Raw genomic sequence first — 10185 nt, 5'->3', positions numbered from 1 at the left:
AATAGCATGCATTTAGTTTTACTTGCGTTTAAGAGCAGTTGGAGGCCACGGAATGAGAGTTGTATGGCATTGAAGCTCGTCTGGAGGTTAGTTAACACAGTGTCCAAAGAGGGGCCAGAAGTATACAGAATGGTGTCGTCTGTGTAGAGGTGGATCAGACAATCACCAGCAGCAAGAGCAACATCATTGATGTATACAGAGAAGAGAGTCGGCCCGAGAATTGAACCCTGTGGTACACCCATAGAGACTGCCAGAGGTCCGGACAACAGGCCCTCCGATTTGACACACTGAACTCTATCAGAGAAGTAGTTGGTAAACCTGGCGAGTCAATCATTTGAGAAACCAAGGCTGTCGAGTCTGCCAATAAGAATGTGGTGATTGACAGAGTCGAAAGCCTTGGCCAGGTCGATGAATACGGCTGCACAGTAATGTCTCTTATCGATGGCGGTTATGATGTCGTTTACGACCTTGAGCATGGCTGAGGTGCCCCCATGACCAGCTCTGAAACCAGATTGCATAGCGGAGAAGGTACGGTGGGATTCGAAATGGTCGGTTATCTGTTTGTTAACTTGGCTTTCGAAGACCTTAGAAAGACACGGTAGGATAGATATAGGTCTGTAGCAGTTTGGGTCTAGAGTGTCACCCCCTTTGAAGAGGGGGATGACCGCAGCAGCTCTCCAATCTTTGGGAATCTCAGACGATACGAAAGAGAGGTTGAACAGGCTAGTAATAGGGGTTGCAACAATTTCGGCAGAGAGAGAGGGTCCAGATTGTCTAGCCCGGCTGATTTGTATGGGTCCAGATTTTGCAGCTCTTTCAGAACATCAGCTATCTGGATTTGGGTGAAGGAGAAATGGTGGGGGCTTTGGCGGGTTGCTGTGGAGGGTACCGGGCAGTTGACCGGGGTAGGAGTAGCCAGGTGGAAAGCATGGCCAGCCGTAGAGAAATGCTTATTGAAATTCTCAATTATAGTGGATTTATCGGTGGTAACAGTGTTTCCTAGCCTCAGAGCAGTGGGCAGCTGGGAGGAGGTGCTCTTATTCTCCATGGACTTTACAGTTTCCCAGAACTTTTTTGAGTTAGTACTACAGGATGCAAATTTCTGTTTGAAAAAGCTAGCCTTAGCTTTCTAACTGCCTGTGTATATTTGTTCCTAACTTCCCTGAAACACTGTGCACCCATGATATATATATATATATATATATATATATATATATATATATATATATAGAGAGAGAGAGAGAGAGAGAGAGAGAGAGAGAGAGAGAGAGAGAGAGAGACCACATAGTGCAATATGAGTGCATCAACCAACTTTATTGATATTTTCTTACATGTTCCACCACCTACACTCCAAAGTCAGAAAGAATTTGTTCTGTACAAAGCATAGAGTGTTCTAGGTGACTGTAGTCTTCCCCAGAGACCTTCATTAAGTACAGTATATTCAATATTTCTCTCTTCCCACCTTCATTCCAGCTGGTTTTTTTGTTAGTTGAAAAGTGGTCACTTTGTTTTGTTAGTTCACAAACAGTGCATTATGGATATGTGTGTAATATTGCCAACAGCAATAACAGTGACAGAAAAATGGAAAACTAAACACACATTATTACAGCTGTACGCTATGAATATAGAATTTTGTCTACAAAACACACTACTGCTTTAATAAACACAGCGTTAATTCAAAGGTAAAAATAAATGTTGTTGCTTGAAAGGAGTGACATTAGATTTTTAGTTGAAGAAAAAGTTGAAAATGTTGATGGGGTCATAATAGAAAAATCTTACTCTATCAATAATGTATTTTAACCAAATTTGTTTTGCTAACACTGAATATAACAATGTCTAACTAACGCTGAATATAACAATGTCTAACTAACGCTGATATAACAATGTCTAACTAACGCTGAGTATAACAATGTCTAACTAAGGCTGAATATAACAATGTCTAACTAACGCTGAATATAACAATGTCTAACTAACGCTGAATATAACAATGTCTAACTAACGCTGAATATAACAATGTCTAACTAACGCTGAATATAACAATGTCTAACTTTGGTTCAAATCTTGCATTTCTGACCATGATGTCAGTTTATTTCAACATTGGCCGCTACTCCTTCATACTCCTTCCAAAGCTCTCGATATTCTGAACTTTGAACTTTAGGGGGTGGTCATATTGTATGGCCCTCCCCTCCCCTCTCCCCAGCCGGACATCAGACAGACACCACTAGAGGGTAGTTTCTGTGCCTGCCTTCATTTTGGATGGAGGGAGCAAAACGGAGGAGGAGAAACATCAACATAGTCACCCCATACACTCCATGGAGGGTGACACCAACGCACCGACAGAGAGCGAGAGGGTGGAGGCTACCTTCCTTGATGTCATACTATCCCTTTGGGTACATCTCAAATACCATCCTATTCCCCATATCGCAATAGGTTTAGGCTTAGCATTCTTCTACCAGACCCAATGTATTCCTCCATCCCTCTCTATCAAGTGTGGCTTTACAGTACCGGAGCAATACTAGTTGGTAAGATGGTATGAGCGCTTTTCCCCGGTGTTGGTCACACAGAGGTTAATATGAGGCCTATAAGCAAGGTAACTTTCACAGAGCCATGGCCCTGCTTACAGCTGCTCTCAGCCTCAGGTTTCAACACCCGGGGATCAGGCTGACATCACTGGCGGAGGCTGCTGTCAGTCAGCGGGGGGCGAGCGTCACTGTCAGGTCTCCCTGATGTGATTGGTGGAGTCGCCCATCAGTCCCTGTCACTGTCAGGAGGCAGGCAGCGCCTCATCACAGTGTCAGAGCCCGATTGGCTCGTTGCTCACCCCATTGCCAAACAGCCCCCGTCAGTGTCAGCATCAGCTGACCTTGGAGGAGGGACTTATATCAGACCCCTCCTTCAAATGTCAGCTGAGCTCCGCCTTTCACCTGGCCCTCCCCTTCACTCAGGGCCTCTGCATAATATGCCCTTCCTGCGCCTCCTTGGGCTGCTGACCCATATGCTCCTGACCAACGTGCAATTGGCCATGGGCCTGGCCATGGTGGAGCCCCTCAGCGCCATGTTGGTGCTGCTGCTGCTCCACCCCATGGCCACGACCGTGATCGCGCCCCACCTCACTCTCGCCATGGTGACCGTGACCATGGCTTTTGCTATGGTGACCGTGCCCATTGCCATGGTGATGATGGCCGCGCCCACCGTGAGGTGTATCCCCTCCAGTAACTGGCTTTTCTTCTCCCTCAGGCTTTACCTCTACCATCCTGTTGCACTCTGCTGGGATCTCTGTGCTCTGTGTGTGAGAGAGGAGGATGGGTGTTGGATGGTTTGTCATAGAACTAATTTCCACCTACAAACACAGACATAGCGAGTGTGTGTGTGAGTGAGTGTGTACCTCATACGTGCAGTCCCCACAGATGCTTTGGCAGTAGGTCTCCTTAATGGCGTTCTCTACGTAGGGAGTACCCAGGATGGAAAAAGGGAGGAAGATATGATGGGTCAGACGACCACACCTGAGAGAGAAACAGAGAGAGAGAGAGAGAGAGAGAGACAGAAAGAGAGAGATAAAAACATATACATGATCAATTACATATCTTAGAATCAGCTATTAAAGACTAGCAGAACACACTGGATTCTTCAATTACATTGAATGAACTACAGGACAAAATACAAAACCTCCAATTCAAAAAATTCTGTGGTGTTTATGGTATCCTAAATAAAATGATAAAATATGCAGACCACAAATTCTAAGTGGCTATACTTAAACTCTTTAACACGATCCTCAGCTCTGGCATCTTCCCCAATATTTGGAAACAAGTAATGATCACCCCAATCCACAAAAGTGGAGACAAATTTGACCCCAATAACTAGCGTGGTATATGCGTCAACAGCAACCTTGGGAAAATCCTCTGGATTATCATTAACAGACCTGCGCCCTGACAGGGAATCTCAGTAGGACAAAAATATTGGTGTTCCAAAAAAGGTCCAGATGCTAGGACCACAAATACAAATTCCATCTAGACACCATTGCCCTAGAGCACACAAAAAAATGATACATTCCTTGGCCTAAACATCAGCACCACAGGTAACTTCCACAAAGCTGTGAACGATTTGATAGACAAGGCAAGAAGGGAATTCTATGACATCAAAAGGATCATAAAACTCCAGTTAGGATCTGGCTAAAAATACTTGAATCAGTTATAGAACCCATTGTCCTTTATGGTTGTGAGGTCTGGTGTTCGCTCACCAACCAAGAATTCACAAAATTGGACAAACACCAAATTGAGTCTTCATGCATAATTCAACAAAAACCTCCTCCTATGTGTATAATGTAAAACACCAATAACACATGGAGAGCAGAATTAGGAGGATACCCGCTAATTATCAAAATCCAGAAATTAGCTGTTAATACTACAACCACCTTAACGGAAGCGATTCCCAAACCTTCCATAATAAAGCCATCACCTACAGAGAGATTAACCTAGAGAAGAGTCCCCTAAGCAAGCTGATCCTGGGGCTCTGTTCACAAACACAAACAGACCCCACAGAGCCTCAGGACAGCCACACAATTAGACCCAACCAAGTCATTTGAAAACTAAAAGATCATTATTTGACACATTGGAAAGAATTTACAAAAAAACTGAGCGAACTGGAATGCTATTTGGCCCTAATCAGAGAGTACACAGTTGGATAATAACTGAGTGACTGACCTAAAATTAAGGAAAGCTTTGACTATGTACAGACTCAGTGAGCATAGCCTTGCTATTGAGAGATGCCACCGTAGGAAGACCTGGCTCTCGAGAGAAGACAGGCACTGCCCACAAAACGAGATGGAAACTGAGCTGCACTTCCTAACCTCCTGCCAAATGTATGACCATATTAGAGACACATATTTCCCTCAGATTACACAGACCCACAAAGAATTGGAAAACAAATGAAGTGAAATACCATAGTGTGCTATCACATCAGAAAGTTGTGGGACCTGTTGCCACAAGAAAAGGGCAAACTACTGTTAATACAACCCATATTTAAGTTGATTTATTTTCCCCTTTTTACGTCAACTATTGCCAGTGTTACAACACTGTATATGGCCATGATATAACATCTGAAATGTCTCTATACTTTTGAATCTTTTGTGAGTGTAATGTCTACTGTTCATTTCTGATTGTTTATTTCACTTTTGTAAAACCCCTTGACTTTTTCCACAGTTTGTTGTGTTTCAGCCAGAATTTAAAATAGATTAAATTTAAATGTTGTGTCACTGGCCTACACACAATACCCTATAATGTCAAAGTGGAATTATGTTTTTAGAAATTGTTAAAGTATTCAACCCATTTGTTATGGCAAGCCTAAATAAGTATAAATGTGGTTAACAAGTCACATAATAAGTTGCATTGACTGGCTCTGTGTGCAATAATAGTGTATAACAGGATTTTTTTATGACTACCTCATCTCTGTACCCCACACATACAAGTGTAAGGTCCCTCAGTCGAGCAGTGAATTTCAAACACAGATTCAACCACAAAGAGCAGTGAGATTTTCCAATGCCTCGCAAAGAAGGGCGCCTATTGGTAAATGCAAAACAAAATAAGACATTGAATATCCCTTTGAGCATGGTGAAGTTATTAATTACACTTTGGATGATGTATCAATACGCCCAGTCACTACAAAAACGCAGTTGCCGGAGAGGAAGGAAACCGCTCAGGAATTTCACCATGAAGCCAATGGTGACTTTAAAATAGTTACAGAGTTTAGTGGCTGTGATAGGAGAAAACTGAGGATGGATCAACAACATTGTAGTTACTCCACAATACTAATCTAATACATAACTGAGTATCACTCTCCATATTTTCAAGCATAGTGGTGGCTGCATCATGTTATGGGTATTATTGTAATTGTTAAGGACTGGGGAGTTTTTCAGGATAAATAAATGAAATGGAGCTAAGCACAGGCAAAATCCTAGAGGAAAACCTGGTTTAGTCTGCTTTCCAAAGAACACTAGGAGATACATTTACCTTTCAGCAGGACAATAGCCTAAAACAGAAGGCCAAATCTAGACTGGAGTTGTTTACCAAGAAGACAGTGAATGTTCCTGAGTGTCCGAGTTACAATTTTGACTTAAGTCTTCTTGAAAATCTATGGCAAGACTTAAAAATGCTTGTCTAGCAATGATCAACAAGCAATTTGACAAAGCTTGAAGCAATTTGAAAAGAATAATGGGCAAATGTTGCACAATCCAGGTGTGGAAAGCTCTTGGAGACTTTCCCAGAAAGACACAGCTATAATTGCTGCCAAAGGTGCTTCTACAAAGTATTGACTCAAGGGTGAGAATTTTATATATCATTTTCTATAAATTTGCAAACATTTCTAAAAACATGTTTTCACTTTGTCGTGATGGGGTATTGTGTGTAGATGGGTGAGAGATAACAATTAATTTAATACATTTAGAATTCAGGCTGTAGCACAACAACATGTGGAATAAGTCAAGGGGTATGAATATTTTCTGAAGGCACTGTATTTCACTTGCTTTGGCAATGTAAACATACAGTTTCCCATGCATATAAAGACCTTTGAATTTAATTGAAAGAGATATACTTTAATGATTACACAGCAGCATGCTGTAGGAAAAAGAGGTATGTAAATGAGATATATGATACTGTATAAGACAAGATACTGTGTGTGAAAGAGAGAGAGGAACAGACAGAATGCTGAGCACTGTTTTGTATTTCTGAGCTGACCAAGCGTAGGCAGGCAGGAAGACAGACAGACAAGAGACAGACAGAAAGACAAACAGACAAGAGACAGACAGACGGACAGACAGACAAACAGAGAAAGAGACAGACAGACAAGAGACAGACAGACAGACAGACAGACAGACAGACAGACAGACAGACAGACAGACAGACAGACAGACAGACAGACAGACAGACAGACAGACAGACAGACAGACAGACAGACCACAGTAAGGAGCTGACCTGTCATAGATGAGGAAGTCATCCTTCTTTCCAGCCAGGGCCTGCCACACGTCAGCCTGTTTGGGCTCCTGTTTGTACAATATGATGTTCTCAGACAGTTTCTGGCTCAGCAAGGTGTGAAGGTGCTGGGCCTGGTCCCCCTGGTGGTTCACCACCATATAGGTCACATTGTCCAGACCCTGGCCCTCCAGCTTCAGGCGCAGCTCATCCAATCTGCTCAAAGGAACACAACAAGGAAGTGAAAAGTGAGGATATGGAGAGATGGCCGAAATAAATCATGCTATAACAAAATAAAGAACGGGCATTCTATAAAGAGATGTGCTGCTGACAACCGGAAAAGTGTCAATTTTAAAGATTCTTAAAAAAAAACACACACTCCACTAGGGGTAGGAAAGTGGCTAAGGGAATGGAACAGAGCCCTATCTGGTCCACTTACAAGGATGCCTGCACCAAGCAGAACAATCAGCTGGCCTGGAGGAGGGCCACCACCGTGACCTGGCCCATAACCCCCTTCATTGGCTCCACCTCCCCAATGCTCCAACCAGCTGGTGGCTTACAGCGGGTCCCCTCCCCCTCACTCTCTGCTCCGCCCCCAGGGAGCAGGCAGAGAGCCAGGAGCAGGCTGAGCCCCGCCTTCATCACGGTGCCGTGCAGCAGGCTCGATCTGCTGAGGGTGTGTGAGTAGAAGAGAGAGACAGTGAGAGAGAGAGAGAGAGAGAGAGAGAGAGAGAGAGAGAGAGAGAGAGAGAGAGAGAGAGAGAGAGCGAGCGAGAGACAGAGAGAAGCAAGACTCGGGTTAGAGTCAACTCAGGTAATGAAGATTTGAACAGTGTTTCTTTCCTGTGTGAACACTAGAGAGAAAGCTCAAGCTGACAATCTCAGAGAATGAGGGGGATGTTCCCTACGTACAAATGTTGGGTGTGTCCAAATCTTCCTAAATTACTTCTCTTTCTCTGAAAGGAACTGATTTATTTTGTCTTTTCAATGGCAGGTAAAGGAGCAATCTGCAGTTGCTGCATCCATTTTGGGACTCATAAATTAACTATATATGTACCCATTGATTCTTGAAGAATATAATATATATATTTTTATGTAATTTAGCAGATGCTCTTACCCAGAGCAACTTACATTAGTGAGTGCACAATATTTTGGTACTGGTCCTTACAAATGCCTTGTGAGCTTAGTTCAACTGTCGTAGCCCATCAGAACCCAAAATATAATCTTGTTTTACACCAATGTTTGTAAATAAAGTAAATGTTAACAAACACTGTATAGCCACAAAACATGGTTAAAACAATTATTTTCATATTATGGATGGTCAGTTCTTGCATCCATTGCTCTGTCTATGAATTTGAGAGTGGTTACATTTCTCCAGTCCCATCCCTCAGCTTATTACAGACAAAGTGGCGCAGAGGCGCTCTGTTATTATTTCAACAGTGGATTGCCCCTTTAACGGAGACAAAGAACGGAAGACTTTGAAAAAATATGTATTTATCTGCTGATATGAAATAAATTAGTGATTAGAATTTAAGGTAATTCTTTCTGATGTTTTACACTTCTAGCCTTTTATTATAGGGATATAATTTTGTTGTATTATTTATTTAATTTTTATTCTATTGCACAACCAAAGGAAAACTGATGAACAACAGAAAAATAAAGATTCGGAGACGGGTGGGTAAATGCAGAAAGTTCTCTCTCTTTCTCTGCATATTAATGCTATAGAAACACTTAATTATGAACCAACTGGAAATTATTAAATATATGCCGCACGGAGCATCAAAAAACAAAGTTTTTTTTTTTAAATAGCAAAACACTATCTCAATTTGTTCATATCATGCATCACAGATTATATACTGAAAAAAGAGAGAGATGTAGGCTGTTCTCTGTATTATCAGAATGCACAACAAGTTACAAAATAATTCTGCAGTCACTTACCCTCTGTTAAAATCTCCCTCCTTAGTCAGCTCAGCTCTGTCTAGCAGTAGCTTTTGGAACAACAACAACTCCCTCTGCTCCCCCCTTTTATACTCAAACTGTTATTTTCCTGTATACCCGAAAGGAAGACAAAGTTCATGATAGGGGTCTGTGCAGATGCACTTCTGCACATCTTGCATGTGTGCGTGATAGAGAGAGAGATAGAGAGAGAGAGCGAGAGAGAGAGAGAGAAGGGGAGTACACAGATCTTAAGAATAACATGGAAAGTAACAGTGAACTTTTAACCATCATTATTGCTTTGCAATTGTTTGTCATGTCTGTGTGCACTAGGCTTGTAAATCAAAATGTCCCTATATCTCACTTGATTTGCATGCAGATCATATGACTACCTCTGTCTCATTCCTTTGCCTGAAAAAGTGAAGCCTGCCACAGAATGTTTAAAGAACAGAACATTTTGACAGCCTGTTTTTCTCTGAAGGGGAGAAGTGAAAAAGGAGTAGTGAAGAAACGGGGTGAGGGGAGGGAGAGGAAGTGGGGGTTGGCCAATGTCCAGCATGTTATGCAAGTCAGCACAAATACAGTATATCACCTGATCGCCTAACTGAACAATTGGACACAAAACAGATAAATCTAACAAAAAGGAGAGAGCGCTTGCATGTATGGACTTGCAACCCATGAAGGCTATAGTGCGTTGTAGAGTTGCACAGAAAAATGCACAAACAAATCCCAAAGTTGTTCCATGTACTGTCTTGCAACATGATATGAAAATTCCAATCTTCTACAAAGAGGTTTTAACTGCTAATGGCTTATCTCTGGTGTTCCATTTCAAGGGCACAGAGACATAAAAGTCAATGTTCCAAAGACATCATAAAAAAATACAAGGATGCAATGAACTCTTGGGAAACACAGAGCTTAAGTCCTTAAGCAGCAAAGTTGTTCTCATTCAGTATGGATCTAGGCCAGCTTATGAAACAGTGATCACTAAGGGGGCAGAAGTCAGCTAGCTAGAAGATTGTACCACAGCAAAACATGTCTTTGGAACATTGACTTTTATGTCTCTGTGCCCTTGAAATGGAACACCAGAGATAAGCCATTAGCAGTTAGTCAATGACATAAGACTTGGTTGAACTCTTCTACCTACTATGGCAGTAGATACCATAGCACAAGGTTTATCCACAGGTAAGATTACAGTACAGGTGTAATTGGGTATAAGTTGAAAGACAATCAAGATTGTATAAAAAAAACAATCTTTGGCCCATTTAGATGACACAATGATGGTATTTAT

The 10185-nt window shown here is 42.0% G+C and overlaps 1 pseudogene across 5 annotated transcripts; it reads right to left on the bottom strand.

The window, feature by feature from the left end:
- Positions 1-1295: 1295 nt before the first annotated feature.
- On the bottom strand, positions 1296-9354 carry LOC106580619 (selenoprotein Pa; annotated as a pseudogene). Of its 5 annotated transcripts, none has more exons than XR_001322919.2 (6): positions 9290-9354; positions 8901-9009; positions 7402-7629; positions 6966-7178; positions 3386-3503; positions 1296-3283 (listed from the first exon to the last, which is right to left on the bottom strand). The product of XR_001322919.2 is annotated as a selenoprotein Pa, transcript variant X4 (transcript). The 5 variants fall into 5 exon arrangements; XR_001322918.2 differs by lacking the exon at positions 9290-9354 and adding an exon at positions 9262-9289 and having other exon boundaries at positions 7402-7632; XR_001322916.2 differs by lacking the exon at positions 9290-9354 and having other exon boundaries at positions 7402-7632; positions 8901-9046.
- Positions 9355-10185: the final 831 nt, after the last annotated feature.

Source organism: Salmo salar, chromosome ssa20 (assembly GCF_905237065.1).
Source record: "Salmo salar chromosome ssa20, Ssal_v3.1, whole genome shotgun sequence".
NCBI lineage: Eukaryota > Metazoa > Chordata > Actinopteri > Salmoniformes > Salmonidae > Salmo > Salmo salar.
Note: the sequence above shows the minus strand (reverse complement) of the source record. Positions and strands in the feature narration are given on the sequence as shown.